Source organism: Hesperophylax consimilis, chromosome 26 (genome assembly GCF_061612785.1).
Source record: "Hesperophylax consimilis isolate HC1 chromosome 26, BYU_Hcon_1.0, whole genome shotgun sequence".
Taxonomy (NCBI): domain Eukaryota; kingdom Metazoa; phylum Arthropoda; class Insecta; order Trichoptera; family Limnephilidae; genus Hesperophylax; species Hesperophylax consimilis.
In genome coordinates this window covers 18,563,259-18,579,849 of record NC_142861.1, presented here as the reverse complement: position 1 = coordinate 18,579,849, position 16,591 = coordinate 18,563,259, and positions in this window count along the sequence as shown.

The following is a 16,591-nucleotide window of genomic DNA, read 5'->3' as shown; positions in this document are numbered from 1 at the left end:
GTTTAGAATTTAAACGTTGCTTGAAATGACTAGCCGTATTTGGTGACCAGATCTGAATATCCAGGTTCAGAATTTAAACGTTGCTTGAAATGACTAGCCGTATTTGGTGACCAGATCTGAATATCCAGGTTTAGAATTTAAACGTTACTTGAAATGACTAGCCGTATTTGGTGACCAGATCTGAATATCCAGGTTCAGAATTTAAACGTTGCTTGAAATGACTAGCCGTATTTGGTGACCAGATCTGAATATCCAGGTTTAGAATTTAAACGTTGCTTGAAATGACTAGCCGTATTTGGTGACCAGATCTGAATATCCAGGTACTTCCTCACCTTCCACTCCTTCCCTTAGCCATAAAACTTACCCCAATTCAACATAAAAATTGTTTAAATTATCGGATGTAATGAAATGCATAATAATTAGACCCCAAAATACTTAATTATTCAGGGAAATAAACCCCTGAGTCATCAGTTGGAAATACCAACGACATTAAGTGAAATTAACAATGCAATAATCCTATTATTGCATTGTTTAAAATTTCACTTAATTATTAGCATTAGCAAATAATATTGGGATTAGCAAATAATAATTTACGACAATTTACTCGGAAATCAATAAAGCCAGAATAATAAAAAAAGAAAGTTATCACTTACGTCGTCTGTAAGTGGCTTTACCAAAGTTTGATAATGCCGTCAGAAGGTGAAACAGCTGTCACGCGTAATAATAATTACAACTAGCAGAACTTGTTTATAAACACACTGTTTTTATAAATTTTTTAATAAGACTGTTAAAATAAAAAAAATCTCTAAATTGAAATGGAGTTCTACAAACTAAACTTAAAATCAAATAAATTTATTGCGAAGGTTCAAAGTACTGTACTGTAATATTATATTAAATAATTTTTACGTGTATAATTATTGTTTAAAGTCAGATTAAAGCGATTAAAAAACCCACCTGGCAATTCTTATTCGAGTTTCGTTGTTTTTACGTATTGGCGCGCTTACAAGCATCAGTCGTCTCATTTTTAACCATTAATATTTAGTGTGTAGGAAAGAGAGAAGACGCTTTTCGACACACTTGTCGAAAAACTTGTTGAATGCCGACGGGCATACTCTTCTACAGATTTTATTAAATATTGATATGTAGGTAATATTGATGTGTAAATGAATGACATTGTGAGAATTTTACCAATAAATAATAAATGAAAATGCGGACATGTAGTTTATGTTAATTTTTTTATTGGAGCATTTGTTCGAAGTGACTACCATTATTTTCGATGCAAGCGTGTAGTCTTGTTATATTTTGATTATTTAAGTTTGCAGGATTTGCTTTAATTTCTGCAGCGGCTTCCATCACTCGTTCGAGCAGTTGCTCTCTTGAGGCTATTGGCTTAGCATACACTTTTTCCTTGAGAGCCCCCCACAGGTAGTAATCCAGGGGGGTCAGGTCGGGTGATCTTGGTGGCCAAGCAATGGCCGGACTTCCACGGCCTATCCAACGACCAGGAAACTCGACATCCAAGTAGTTCCGCACGGCAATCGAATAGTGTGGTGGGGCTCCATCGTGCTGGAACCACATTCTCCGTAGTAATTCGAGGTTCACATCTTCCAGAATCTCGCCCAGTTGCACTTGTAAGAACTCCAAATACATCGGTCCATTTAGTCTGGGAGGCAACTCGATTGGACCGAGTATTTGATTTCCCAGGATTCCTGCCCACATGTTGATGGAAAATCTGTCCTGGCTCGACGACTCCCGAACAAGCTTGGGGTTTTGTTCAGCCCAATGGTGCAAGTTGTGCACATTTAGCACTCCTGTTTTAGTGAACTGTGCTTCGTCGGTAAACAATATGTTTTTCATGAAGTCTGCATCTCTTATGACATTATGCAGCATTCTTCTGCAGTACACGACTCTGGAAAAGTGGTCATTCTCCATGAGGCCTTGGCAGCGCCTATAGTGAAAAGGTTTGAGCCCGTGCTTCTTCAGAACTCTCCATACCGCCATGTGTTCCCTGTGTCCTATCATCAGAGCGACCCGACGCACGGACAGCGTGGGGTCTTCGGTAATTAAGTTCAGGATTCTCTCCTCAACTGCCACAGGAACGATGTTGTGTCCTCCGCCGGCGCCTTCAATCCGTCCGATGCCACAGTCACGCAATTGTTGATACATCTGAAACAAAACAACAAATAACAACTGCTTTTATTATTCAGCTCAGTAATAATGTCAAATAAACAATCGCGGGCTTTTTCACTCATTTTATTTTTAAAGAACACTTATTTTAGGCACATATCAGAAAACTTACGTTTTCTCTTCATTTATTTCATTTTTTTATAGTAAAATGTATAACAAAGTGTTTTAAATTATAATTTTCTTAACTAGGTACGGTTGATATCTTGGATTCACAGGGGTGAAATTGAATTCAAGTAATTTAAATAATCCCATGGTGAGAAAGGGAGTGAATTCAATTGCAGTGAATGATGCATTTATTAGAGATTAAAATTAATTAACTTTTTAAAACGCCGTTTAGTGACCACTGAACACAAATCACCTAAAGTACAATTTACATTTTTAAAGTTGGTGGCCCCTTGTTATGTTTTTAATGTTCCCAGTTTAAATTTCAAAAGCGCTTTTTGGCATTATCAATGAATGTAAATAGTTTCAATAAACAATTGATAGGGTACAAACCTGGACAAAGGTAGCATGGTGTGGGACGCGTCTTCCAGGAAACCTCATGCGATACTCCCTTACGGCTGCTCGTGAATTTCCATTGCAAAATCCATAAACAAAAACAATATCTGCTTGCTCGGCAGGTGGATAATTGAGGGGCATATTTCAACAGTAAAAACTTAGATAACAAAACAAAAACGAAACTAGAAACTTGATGACATGCGAACTCCCAAAACAGCACTGACCACTGATACGAGACGGGGTGGCGGGAACCACACGGGACTTGAGACAGAATATGTGTGAAAGAGATGACAGTAGCGCGGCGTTGCCAATTATTTTACCCCTATACTGTGGGCAGTAGCGGAGTGTGGAAATTTTATTTATTTTTTGTTTTTAAAAGAAAAAAAATGTTACCGGACAGCAAAGTGTACATAACATTTTTTACTCCAAATGTGCTAAGGAATAGCTGGTTAAAGTTTGTCGGGTTAGTGCCGATACACCCTGTATAATGTAGATGTCATTTTGCTGTTCGATGATTCGATGACATGTATTATATAATGTAGATGTCATTTTGCTGTTCGATGATTCGATGACATGTATTATACAGGGTGTATCGGCACTAACCCGACAAACTTTAACCAGCTATTCCTTAGCACATTTGGAGTAAAAAATGTTATGTACACTTTGCTGTCCGGTAACATTTTTTTTCTTTTAAAAACAAAAAATAAATAAAATTTCCACACTCCGCTACTGCCCACAGTATAGGGGTAAAATAATTGGCAACGCCGCGCTACTGTCATCTCTTTCACACATATTCTGTCTCAAGTCCCGTGTGGTTCCCGCCACCCCGTCTCGTATCAGTGGTCAGTGCTGTTTTGGGAGTTCGCATGTCATCAAGTTTCTAGTTTCGTTTTTGTTTTGTTATCTAAGTTTTTACTGTTGAAATATGCCCCTCAATTATCCACCTGCCGAGCAAGCAGATATTGTTTTTGTTTATGGATTTTGCAATGGAAATTCACGAGCAGCCGTAAGGGAGTATCGCATGAGGTTTCCTGGAAGACGCGTCCCACACCATGCTACCTTTGTCCAGGTTTGTACCCTATCAATTGTTTATTGAAACTATTTACATTCATTGATAATGCCAAAAAGCGCTTTTGAAATTTAAACTGGGAACATTAAAAACATAACAAGGGGCCACCAACTTTAAAAATGTAAATTGTACTTTAGGTGATTTGTGTTCAGTGGTCACTAAACGGCGTTTTAAAAAGTTAATTAATTTTAATCTCTAATAAATGCATCATTCACTGCAATTGAATTCACTCCCTTTCTCACCATGGGATTATTTAAATTACTTGAATTCAATTTCACCCCTGTGAATCCAAGATATCAACCGTACCTAGTTAAGAAAATTATAATTTAAAACACTTTGTTATACATTTTACTATAAAAAAATGAAATAAATGAAGAGAAAACGTAAGTTTTCTGATATGTGCCTAAAATAAGTGTTCTTTAAAAATAAAATGAGTGAAAAAGCCCGCGATTGTTTATTTGACATTATTACTGAGCTGAATAATAAAAGCAGTTGTTATTTGTTGTTTTGTTTCAGATGTATCAACAATTGCGTGACTGTGGCATCGGACGGATTGAAGGCGCCGGCGGAGGACACAACATCGTTCCTGTGGCAGTTGAGGAGAGAATCCTGAACTTAATTACCGAAGACCCCACGCTGTCCGTGCGTCGGGTCGCTCTGATGATAGGACACAGGGAACACATGGCGGTATGGAGAGTTCTGAAGAAGCACGGGCTCAAACCTTTTCACTATAGGCGCTGCCAAGGCCTCATGGAGAATGACCACTTTTCCAGAGTCGTGTACTGCAGAAGAATGCTGCATAATGTCATAAGAGATGCAGACTTCATGAAAAACATATTGTTTACCGACGAAGCACAGTTCACTAAAACAGGAGTGCTAAATGTGCACAACTTGCACCATTGGGCTGAACAAAACCCCAAGCTTGTTCGGGAGTCGTCGAGCCAGGACAGATTTTCCATCAACATGTGGGCAGGAATCCTGGGAAATCAAATACTCGGTCCAATCGAGTTGCCTCCCAGACTAAATGGACCGATGTATTTGGAGTTCTTACAAGTGCAACTGGGCGAGATTCTGGAAGATGTGAACCTCGAATTACTACGGAGAATGTGGTTCCAGCACGATGGAGCCCCACCACACTATTCGATTGCCGTGCGGAACTACTTGGATGTCGAGTTTCCTGGTCGTTGGATAGGCCGTGGAAGTCCGGCCATTGCTTGGCCACCAAGATCACCCGACCTGACCCCCCTGGATTACTACCTGTGGGGGGCTCTCAAGGAAAAAGTGTATGCTAAGCCAATAGCCTCAAGAGAGCAACTGCTCGAACGAGTGATGGAAGCCGCTGCAGAAATTAAAGCAAATCCTGCAAACTTAAATAATCAAAATATAACAAGACTACACGCTTGCATCGAAAATAATGGTAGTCACTTCGAACAAATGCTCCAATAAAAAAATTAACATAAACTACATGTCCGCATTTTCATTTATTATTTATTGGTAAAATTCTCACAATGTCATTCATTTACACATCAATATTACCTACATATCAATATTTAATAAAATCTGTAGAAGAGTATGCCCGTCGGCATTCAACAAGTTTTTCGACAAGTGTGTCGAAAAGCGTCTTCTCTCTTTCCTACACACTAAATATTAATGGTTAAAAATGAGACGACTGATGCTTGTAAGCGCGCCAATACGTAAAAACAACGAAACTCGAATAAGAATTGCCAGGTGGGTTTTTTAATCGCTTTAATCTGACTTTAAACAATAATTAAACACGTAAAAATTATTTAATATAATATTACAGTAAAGTACTTTGAACCTTCGCAATAAATTTATTTGATTTTAAGTTTAGTTTGTAGAACTCCATTTCAATTTAGAGATTTTTTTTATTTTAACAGTCTTATTAAAAAATTTATAAAAACAGTGTGTTTATAAACAAGTTCTGCTAGTTGTAATTATTATTACGCGTGACAGCTGTTTCACCTTCTGACGGCATTATCAAACTTTGGTAAAGCCACTTACAGACGACGTAAGTGATAACTTTCTTTTTTTATTATTCTGGCTTTATTGATTTCCGAGTAAATTGTCGTAAATTATTATTTGCTAATCCCAATATTATTTGCTAATGCTAATAATTAAGTGAAATTTTAAACAATGCAATAATAGGATTATTGCATTGTTAATTTCACTTAATGTCGTTGGTATTTCCAACTGATGACTCAGGGGTTTATTTCCCTGAATAATTAAGTATTTTGGGGTCTAATTATTATGCATTTCATTACATCCGATAATTTAAACAATTTTTATGTTGAATTGGGGTAAGTTTTATGGCTAAGGGAAGGAGTGGAAGGTGAGGAAGTACCTGGATATTCAGATCTGGTCACCAAATACGGCTAGTCATTTCAAGCAACGTTTAAATTCTAAACCTGGATATTCAGATCTGGTCACCAAATACGGCTAGTCATTTCAAGCAACGTTTAAATTCTGAACCTGGATATTCAGATCTGGTCACCAAATACGGCTAGTCATTTCAAGTAACGTTTAAATTCTAAACCTGGATATTCAGATCTGGTCACCAAATACGGCTAGTCATTTCAAGCAACGTTTAAATTCTGAACCTGGATATTCAGATCTGGTCACCAAATACGGCTAGTCATTTCAAGCAACGTTTAAATTCTAAACCTGGATATTCAGATCTGGTCACCAAATACGGCTAGTCATTTCAAGCAACGTTTAAATTCTGAACCTGGATATTCAGATCTGGTCACCAAATACGGCTAGTCATTTCAAGCAACGTTTAAATTCTGAATTAATTAATCAATTACGAAAAAGCGTGGGGTTAAGAATATTTTTTTTAAATTATAGTTGTAATTTATTGTCGATTTTTTAAAAAAATTGCGATATTTTAAATAAAATTTAATAATTATTGTTTAAATAAATTAGCAATCTGGCAGCATTCATTTGCAGGTGGTCAATCCAATGCAGTCATGACGTTTGTGTGAGTGCTTTCCTTTGTCTCAGTGTGTTGCGCAGCAGTTTTATATGAACCGTTTTTTGATTCATCGGGATTGTTTTTAAAACTATACATTCTTTGTACCTTCAAATTAGTGGAAATAAACTTAAGTGTGTCAAGCTGCTCGTTATATTCCGGTAATTCTGGAAGGCTTTTAACATAAGCAATAATATTCATAAATCACATTCCGCGAAGTTGTAAATAACTAAATTTATTAAAAAATATACGTTGTAGGATAGCCTAGCAAGTAACATTTTGACAGAGCACTTACGGTGATTTAAAAAACAACGGCGCTGTTCAAATAATCCAATTATTATTATTGATAAGTACCTAAGTGAGGAAAATTGTTTTTAAAAGTGCTCAGAATTATTGGACTTCGATTATAAATTCAGGAAATCTACTAATTAGTTTCTTAGTTTCAAAATTAGACTATTTAATACGTGAAACGCGTAAGAGGTGAAACCAAAGCATTCCAGAGGTGAAACAATTTAGATACAAAAATAAAACTGATGTGTACAATACAAGAAGACAATCAGTGATTCGCATACGAAAAATGTGAATAATCATTATTGTTAAATAAAATATTTCTTTTCTGGTACTGGATTATGTAATACGGGCTTCGTTCGCAGCAACACGCGAGAGTTGCGATGTTGCTTTCAAATTTTGACAAAGGATAAAACAGTGGTGACATGTGGTGAAAATATGTTTAATTAATTTTTTATTTAAAAAAAACGTTACCGGACAGCAAAGTGCACATAACATTTTTTACTCCAAATGTGCTAAGGAATAGCTGGTTAAAGTTTGTCGGGTTAGTGCCGATACACCCTGTATAATACATGTCATCGAATCATCGAACAGCAAAATGACATCTACATTATATAATACATGTCATCGAATCATCGAACAGCAAAATGACATCTACATTATATAATACATGTCATCGAATCATCGAACAGCAAAATGACATCTACATTATATAATACATGTCATCGAATCATCGAACAGCAAAATTAAATCTACATTATATAATACATGTCATTGAATCATCGAACAGCAAAATGACATCTACATTATACATATATAATACATGTCATCGAATCATCGAACAGCAAAATGACATCTACATTGTATAATACATGTCATGGAATCATCGAACAGCAAAATGACATCTACATTATATAATACATGTCATGGAATCATCGAACAGCAAAATGACATGTACATTTTTTACTCCTTTTTGCTCAGGAATCGCTGGTTAAAATCCTTCGCTTACGTACTGTGACACCTGTATACTGTAGGGACTCATAAAGAGAAATGATTGCGCGTGGGTCGTTAGTTTACCGGTACGCCAATGTTAAAAAAGCCGCGTTCTGTCTTTCACACAAACGATATCTCTAAAACAATTTAACGTACTTTTATGGACAAGCCGATATCCGGTATGGCGTGTAGGTACTAGGTACCGTTAATATGCTATATTTACTGCACGTTCAGGAATATTAGCAGATTATCTTCATCGCTCGAGTGGCTTTTGTTAAGACCTTCGTGTAATGAATAATTGTTAAATGAAATTCTGTGAGCTTAACTTTAATTTGTAGCGACACGCCAACCGGTTTCAAAATAACAGTGCTTTTATCAGCTAGCCAATGGATGGTAAAAATTGCAGATTTATTTATTTACCATTAAAAACATTTGCGAATTACAACAACTTGACAATTTGTTTTTGTTTTCGAATAGTAATTTTATGATTTTTAAAGCCTTTCTATTTCTATTATTTTTAATGATAAACTAATGTTTATAAGACAAGGTTTTTTATGCATAGCACAAAGGATTACAAATTATTATAAGCAATAATTGGTCGCCTGAAATATCCATACCAATTGAAAACATCTCTCGGGTGAAAATAAATTTGGTTGTTTACAGGGAAAAAAATATAATAAGCAGTAATTGTTGATTGAAGTACTAGTACATATTGAATTATTTGGCGTGTTGGAAATGAGCCGACGTAGCTTAGTGGTCCAGAACACCTGACCGGACATCAGAAGGTGCGGGTTCAATTCCCGTCGGCAGCATTTATTTTTACTCTGGATATTTCGGCGACTAATTATTGCTTATAATAATTTGTTAACGAATTAACGAATTTTGACCAAAAAAGCACCTTATTTACAAGGTTTTGTTGAATCATTATTAAATTAATTCAAGTAGGTTTTGACAGCCTCCGTGGTCGAGGGGTAAGGCGCTCGACTAGCAATCTGGAGGTCGCGGATTAAAATCCCGGAGTGCGCAAATAAATTTTATTTGAATAAATTGTATTATTTCACAATTTATCAATTAAAAATAATATTTAATAGCCAGGTACTCTCCCACCTTCCTCTTCCCAATCTCACTCTCCTCTACACTATTTTCAGCCTCACAACATACCCCAATTAGAGCAGTTGGGACTCTAGTGTGACACGGTATGTTTTATTTAATAAAAAAAATCGTTTTACCATACAATAGAATATGACAACCAATTTTACCCACTTTGGAAAACTAGTTGACAAAATTGACAAGATTTTTTACTGAAACATTAAAACGGTCACTATCTATAGGAAATTGAACGTAAAAACAAATTTACAGACATAAAAATGCAAAACGGTCGAGTTTAAACAGCGCTTCGCAACGACAAGTCAATAATCAATAGAAATGTTTTCCGGAAAGGCCAACGAAATTGTTTATCTGTTCAAGAAAGTAAAAATCCATATATTTGACAAATTTTAGCAGAAGTAAGGAGAAAGTGAGCTTACTGACACCCACATAAAATATTTCTATCATTATATCTCTTCAGTGGATGCTGGGTAGGTGGTACTCGCTAGCCGCCTATGCGAGATGATGTCAATTAAAGGTTAACCCAATTAGCACCGTGCGGCAGCTCAGCGAGCCATTGAAACGGACACTCAATTATTACGGAGACAAAAATTGAGACAAACATTTATTTACATCACACGATACTTTTTTCGTCAGGGGTCTTAAAAGTGTCGCATTCGAATACTGATAAAGTGATTATTAGTCGCCGGATAATTGATTATATTGATTTACGCATTCCAGAAAGCAAGATAGTTAAACTCCAATCCATGGTTGCAAAATCTCCCGAGGTATTTATTTGGCTTTATACAAAGATTAGCAAAGATTAAAAAAAAGTAAATACGATCGATTCTCCAATCCAGGGTATCTATTCCCCAGTCTCGATCGCTCGCAATTTCCGCCGAAAGTACATACACTGGTAGAGTTTGTTATTCTTGAGTCTCATCGAAAGTACATACTACACGCCATACGTCAAAATTCATTCGACTTAAACAACGAGTGGGTCGAAGCAGTAGAGATCGGCAAAACTGTCAAAATCTCATTGCATCCTGGTGAATTGCCTTATACAAAAAAAAGATCGTTTCCCGCGCGCAGATTTGCCAGACATCAACTCTGCGTCTGCACCAACCAGCTGGCATTTCGATATGTATCCACCACCGCCATTCATTTCAGAAAAAGTGCGGTAGCAAATAAAAACGTTGACAGAACGACGCGGCAACGGTTTGTTTTTGACATTTCAAATTAACTCCATAGAAACCTCAAACACATCAGAAACATAGACAATATTCACAGGGTTGCCAACACAGACATCTCTTCAACCGTGCGACACTCGAGAATTTATAAATATAGAACTTATGACAAAAGTCGTAGAGATTTTCGTTCGTAGATGGCTCATAGCGAGTAATTCGTGGTAGAGACTCTGGAATAGATACCCAGGCCGCTCGCAATCGCCGTCGAAAGTATATACATGGGTGACATTCTTTCTTGACTCTCGTCGAAGGTACATAATTACACACGCCAAACGTCAAAAGTCATTTCACACGAACAACGAGTGGTTCGAACCACTAGTTGTTCGAATGGAATGACGAATAAAAGTAATTACGAGAATCGAGGCCCTAGACAGAAAATTAGTGCGATATTGTATGAGCGGCATTGATGAAAAATATTAAAAAAATAAATTTACTGTTGGCTTCCAAATAAAATAAAATAACTAGGAAATGTATACATATTCATATAATTACATCGGTGCGTGGTTTTAAAATTTCAAGTATAAAAAAACTTGAGAAAATCACGATGCATCAGATAATTATTTAGGAGTAGCAGTGAGTAGAAAACAAAAGATAATTACAGAGTTTTGCATCTGAAAATAAATTAATGAATGAATGATAAAATTAAATGTGATATCGATTAAAAAGGTTTTGTCATTCTTTTCCATATCAAATCGTGAATAAATTAAATGATAATAAATATTCTAAAGTGGCATTGTTCAAATGTCGCAATAACCATGGTGCTAATTTTAGATATGTTCTAAAGATCTAGTTAATTTCAAGCTCTAAAGACGCATTTTACGTGAGTTGATCTGCTCTCAGAGAAGGTTTAAAAAAATTCCAGTCGAGAAGCAGTGGGGTCAATGCAGCAACAGCGTAAAAAATTAGTAAGCATTATTTGACAAGATACTCCATACATCCTGGAAGGCTTTAAGTTGTTTGTACCAAACAACTATTGCCAAGGGCGGCACCACGATCTGATATGCATACCACGTGGTTGAACAGACGCGTTGATGGTACTTATTTATTAATTATATTATTAAAGCTAAGACGGTATATATATATAGTTTCCGTGAGCACTTAGGCCATGGGCCCGTTGTGCTATCTGCCATTTTACCACATTCTTTTGAGTTTGTTTCCAGGTCCCATGAGGGTCCCTGTTTTCCCGCGTATTTTCCCAGAAGAAAGCCCTCGTTTTTGGGTTCCTTGAAGGCCCCCAGAGCGTAGAATTCACGGAGGTGACCTCACCTCTCCTTTCTACTCCCCCTTGGTTCCCTGAAGACCCCACGAGGGAAGAATCCACGGAGCTGGCCTCAACTCCCCTCTAGGTTCCCCAAAGGCCCTATTTTTTTTTAAATACCTATTATAGTACTGCTAATAACATCTCGTTTGATATGACATAAACGAAGTTTTCAAGTGATGCGCAAAAAAATAATCTCAATTCATGTCATTATCGTTATGTTGAAGGAACACATTGCTGTATTTTTTATTATTGTTCGTGTGTATGTAAATGGACGCAGTCTGTTAGATAAGGTTTTAAAAAATATTTCACAAAAAAATCGCAGCAAATACACTTAGGACAGTGGAAATTCAACACACTTTTCAAAAGTTATATAAATTCATTAAAAGTGATAAAAAATGCCATAAAAACTTATGACGTAACCTAGTTTTGTATCACTTTTCATGACTTTATATCACTTTTAAAGAGTGTGTTGAATTGCCACTGTTCTGAGTTGCCCAGTTACCTAGTCTAATTACAGACATATGAAACAGATTTTAATCATTGAATTAACACGGAAAAATTGTAAACATTAACACGTATGGATTAAACTATGTTTTGTTATGCATTAAAAGAATGTTATGCTACGTATAGCAATATAGCAAATAGCTATAATATTACATAACACTAAAGATAAGAGTACAAATTTAAATACGTGTACATTGTTCAACAGCAACGGTACAAACAAAATTCAAAAGGTTGCCGATACTTGACTGAGGGTAAATCCCTACCTTTGATTTCATTCACAAAAAGAAATTTTTTTTAGCACAAAGCGATTTTCGCAATCCCAAGAATTTTTCTTCTCCTGTGAAGAATTTAGCTAACTTCATCGAAGAACTGAACAAAATACCGATAGCAAAACAAATTAAACTTTGTATAAAATCACCCGGTTAAAACATATTTTAATATATTTTATATGATGTACTAAAATATATCATTTTACATATGCGTATTTTCAATTTTTTGGCCCATCTCTTGGACCGGCTAATAGACAATTTCCGTGGTGTATACAAAGTTATTATTTTAATTTAAATTAAAATAACGCCACAAAGTGAATTTTTTATTGAAGATTAACTAAATAAACAATACGCCGTTTCACTGAGGGATAGGAAGAGAGGACGGACCGCCAAACAACTCGGTCTTGGTACGGACTCCTTGTCTCATTGACATCCATATATCGTCTCATACATACTCTTCCATTATTATGACTCTTGACATGGCCCGACTCAAATATCTGGTTCACTTGATGGTGCCATGTCTTCCTCCCTGACTTCATCTATCATTCACATTTACATAATATATTCTCCTTAGACTCAGTTCTTCGTTCATTCGCTCTACATGCCAAAACCATCTGAGAGTCCCTTTTTTAATCTTCCTCGTTAGTCATTACGATAACATCAGCCTAGGATTCTTTGCAATCTCCACATTTCTCACGAGATCTTACATGGTTTTATGTGATTAAAGAAGAATTTTTTTCGAAACAGATTTCGAAAAGAAAATAGCAAGTATAGGATGCAAACGTTCTTGAATGCGGTAGGTTCCGTGTTCGTGTCTCGGCAACAATCTTATCATTTTAATTAATAGTGTATTTTTAATTTTTCATATACTTTGAATATTGTCAAAGTTATTTTACTAGTAAAACAATTTTTTTTCGGAGAGCGGCTAATGACGTGGTAGGTGTTTTATGAAAACAAAAGGTACAACCGGAAGAGGGTGTGACGTCACACAGATACACACTGCACATCCGCAGTTCGCACAAGCACAGGTCACCGGACAAATAATGAGCAAGATTGTCCGGATTTCCAACGATGATAAGGAATTTGAAAGAACCGTGGAATGATTAGGAAGTTATTCACATTATTTTGACGCGTTGCTTTTTGGTTGTTTTTTTAGTAATTTATTTACGATTTGGTAAGAGAAAATACATATATTTAACCCCTATAGTCTTTTAAGGTGATATTTCTTCCAGGGATAACCGGACAATTCAACACGCATTCTTAAAAAGTGACAACAAAAATTAGGTTAAATAGATTACGTAGGTTCGGATTATGGTTTACTTTTTTATGTCACTTTTCAAAGGTGTGCCAAGCATGACACGGACCCTCTAAAATTCATTCAGATTTAGTATTACGGTAATATATATATGATACATTAAATCATCATACTAGGCGACTGCCTGTCTCATGGTGACCAATGGAATATAGTTATGTGAGGTCTAGTGTGAATATATGAACTAAATATATAAACGTGTTGAAAATAGGAAGGATTACGGAAGAAATTTTATGGCGGATATGGAAAATATAAAATAGAAAACAATGATTTAAAAGTGTTAGAAAAGAGAAAACACCACACTTTATAGTTGCATTTAAAAGTTTACGATAGACGTCCCCAATTTTTTTAAATAATTCTATTTACTTTTATTTATTAATCTTAAGTTAGCTCACATCTTCGTGTGTGCTAATAGTTTTATAAACATATAAACATGTACATTGTTTGGCAAACATAATCTTTCTTTAAATATTTCAATAAAGTCACAAAAAAAGAAACATTAATAATTGAGATAGACATATTTTCTTAATTCATTTTTGAACTTATTAATATTTTCTATCACAGCAATTTCCTTCGGGATTTTGTTATAGAGTTGAACGGCCTGGTACATCAGAGATTTTTGGGTGCTTGTTTTTTTTCTTGTTGGCAATCTAATTTGCTTAGAATTTCTCGTCCGGTGTCCGTGTATCTCGTTATTGTAATTTATTTTTCTTTTCAGTTCCTTAGACATCATCCCTAAGTTAATTTTATGAATAAAAATAAGTACATTCAAATACACAGTTTGCTTCACCGTCAAAATATTCAGCTCCTTTAACATGTCTCTTATCCATGTGTATATGTTGCGCTTAAGTATTATTCGCATTGATTTATTTTGCAGTATTTGCATTTTTTTCATTTTCTCTTTATTGCAGAGAAAAAGAATACTTGAACAGTAATTAAAGTGTGGTGATATAATTGTATTGTATATTATCTGGCATGTTTCTTTATTTACTTTGTTTCTGATTCTACCAAGAAATGATATTTTTTTGCAATTTTTTTAATTGTATAGTCTGCATTTTTTGAGAAGTTCAATTTTGAGTCTATAATAACACCTAGATATTTAATTTCTTCCACTTTTTTATGATTTCTCCATTTATAGAAACCTTTGGTTCCTCATGTGTATTTGTTCTGCCTGTATTTTGTCTTATTTACATTTAGTTTGAAACATGTTTAGTGAAACAGCATTTAGAATTAAAAAAAATATTTGTAAAGGTTTGGAAATTTTATAATACATATTTTTACATAGAACGAAAAAAGTGAAGTGACAGTAATGTTGATTGATCGTGTAAAGTGGTAGTTACAGTTAAAAAAGTGAAGTGACAGTAATGTTGATTGATCGTGTAAAGTGGTAGTTACAGTTAAAAAAGTGAAGTGACTGTAATGTTGATTGATCGTGTTAAGTGGTAGTTACAGTTAAAAAAGTGAAGTGACTGTAATGTTGATTGATCGTGTTAAGTGGTAGTTACAGTTAAAAAAGTGAAGTGACTGTAATGTTGATTGATCGTGTTAAGTGGTAGTTACAGTTAAAAAAGTGAAGTGACTGTAATGTTGATTGATCGTGTTAAGTGGTAGTTACAGTTAAAAAAGTGAAGTGACTGTAATGTTGATTGATCGTGTTAAGTGGTAGTTACAGTTAAAAAAGTGAAGTGACAGTAATGTTGATTGATCGTGTAAAGTGGTAGTTACAGTTAAAAAAGTGAAGTGACAGTAATGTTGATTGATCGTGTAAAGTGGTAGTTACAGTTAAAAAAGTGAAGTGACAGTAATGTTGATTGATCGTGTAAAGTGGTAGTTACAGTTAAAAAAGTGAAGTGACAGTAATGTTGATTGATCGTGTAAAGTGGTAGTTACAGTTAAAAAAGTGAAGTGACAGTAATGTTGATTGATCGTGTAAAGTGGTAGTTACAGTTAAAAAAGTGAAGTGACAGTAATGTTGATTGATCGTGTAAAGTGGTAGTTACAGTTAAAAAAGTGAAGTGACAGTAATGTTGATTGATCGTGTAAAGTGGTAGTTACAGTTAAAAAAGTGAAGTGACAGTAATGTTGATTGATCGTGTAAAGTGGTAGTTACAGTTAAAAAAACAGTAAAAACCATCGGTAAGCAATATTATAGCGATATACAGGGTGTATCGGCACGTACCCGACAAACTTTAACCAGCTATTCCTTAGCATATTTGGAGTAAAAAATGTTATAGGCACTTCGCTGTCCGGTAACATTTTTTTTTAATAAAAAAATTATCATTCATATTTTCACCACATGTCACCACTGTTTTATCCTTTGTCAAAGTTTGAAAACCCATCTGGCAATATTTTATTCGAGTTTCGTTGAATAATATACGTACGTACCTACATTGGCGCGCTTTTACAATCACAACGAAATGGCATGGCACGATTCGTCTCATTTTTAGCTATTATTATTTAGTGTGTATGAAAGAGCGAAAACGCTTTTTGACACACTTGCTAATAACAGCTGTTGAACACGAGAAACAATGCCAATGACAGTGACGGAGGGTGGATTTTTTTTATAATTTTTTGTATTTAATTGAAAAAAAATGTTACCGGACAGCAAAGTGCCTATAACATTTTTTACTCCAAATGTGCTAAGGAAAAGCTGGTTAAAGTTTGTCGGGTACGTGCCGATACACCCTGTATACGTTTGTGTTTAAAGTGTTTTTATTTTAAATTGCATTTTCGATTTGTAATACTAAAATCTGAAAGAGTCTTTCATCGGCAGTCAAAAACAGTATTTTATTTCAAAGTACATTCAAAAACAGGGAATCTAATTGAATTTAAATGTTAAGTGGGAATATTTTATGTACATGATAATACTATCCCGAGCGGTTAAAAAT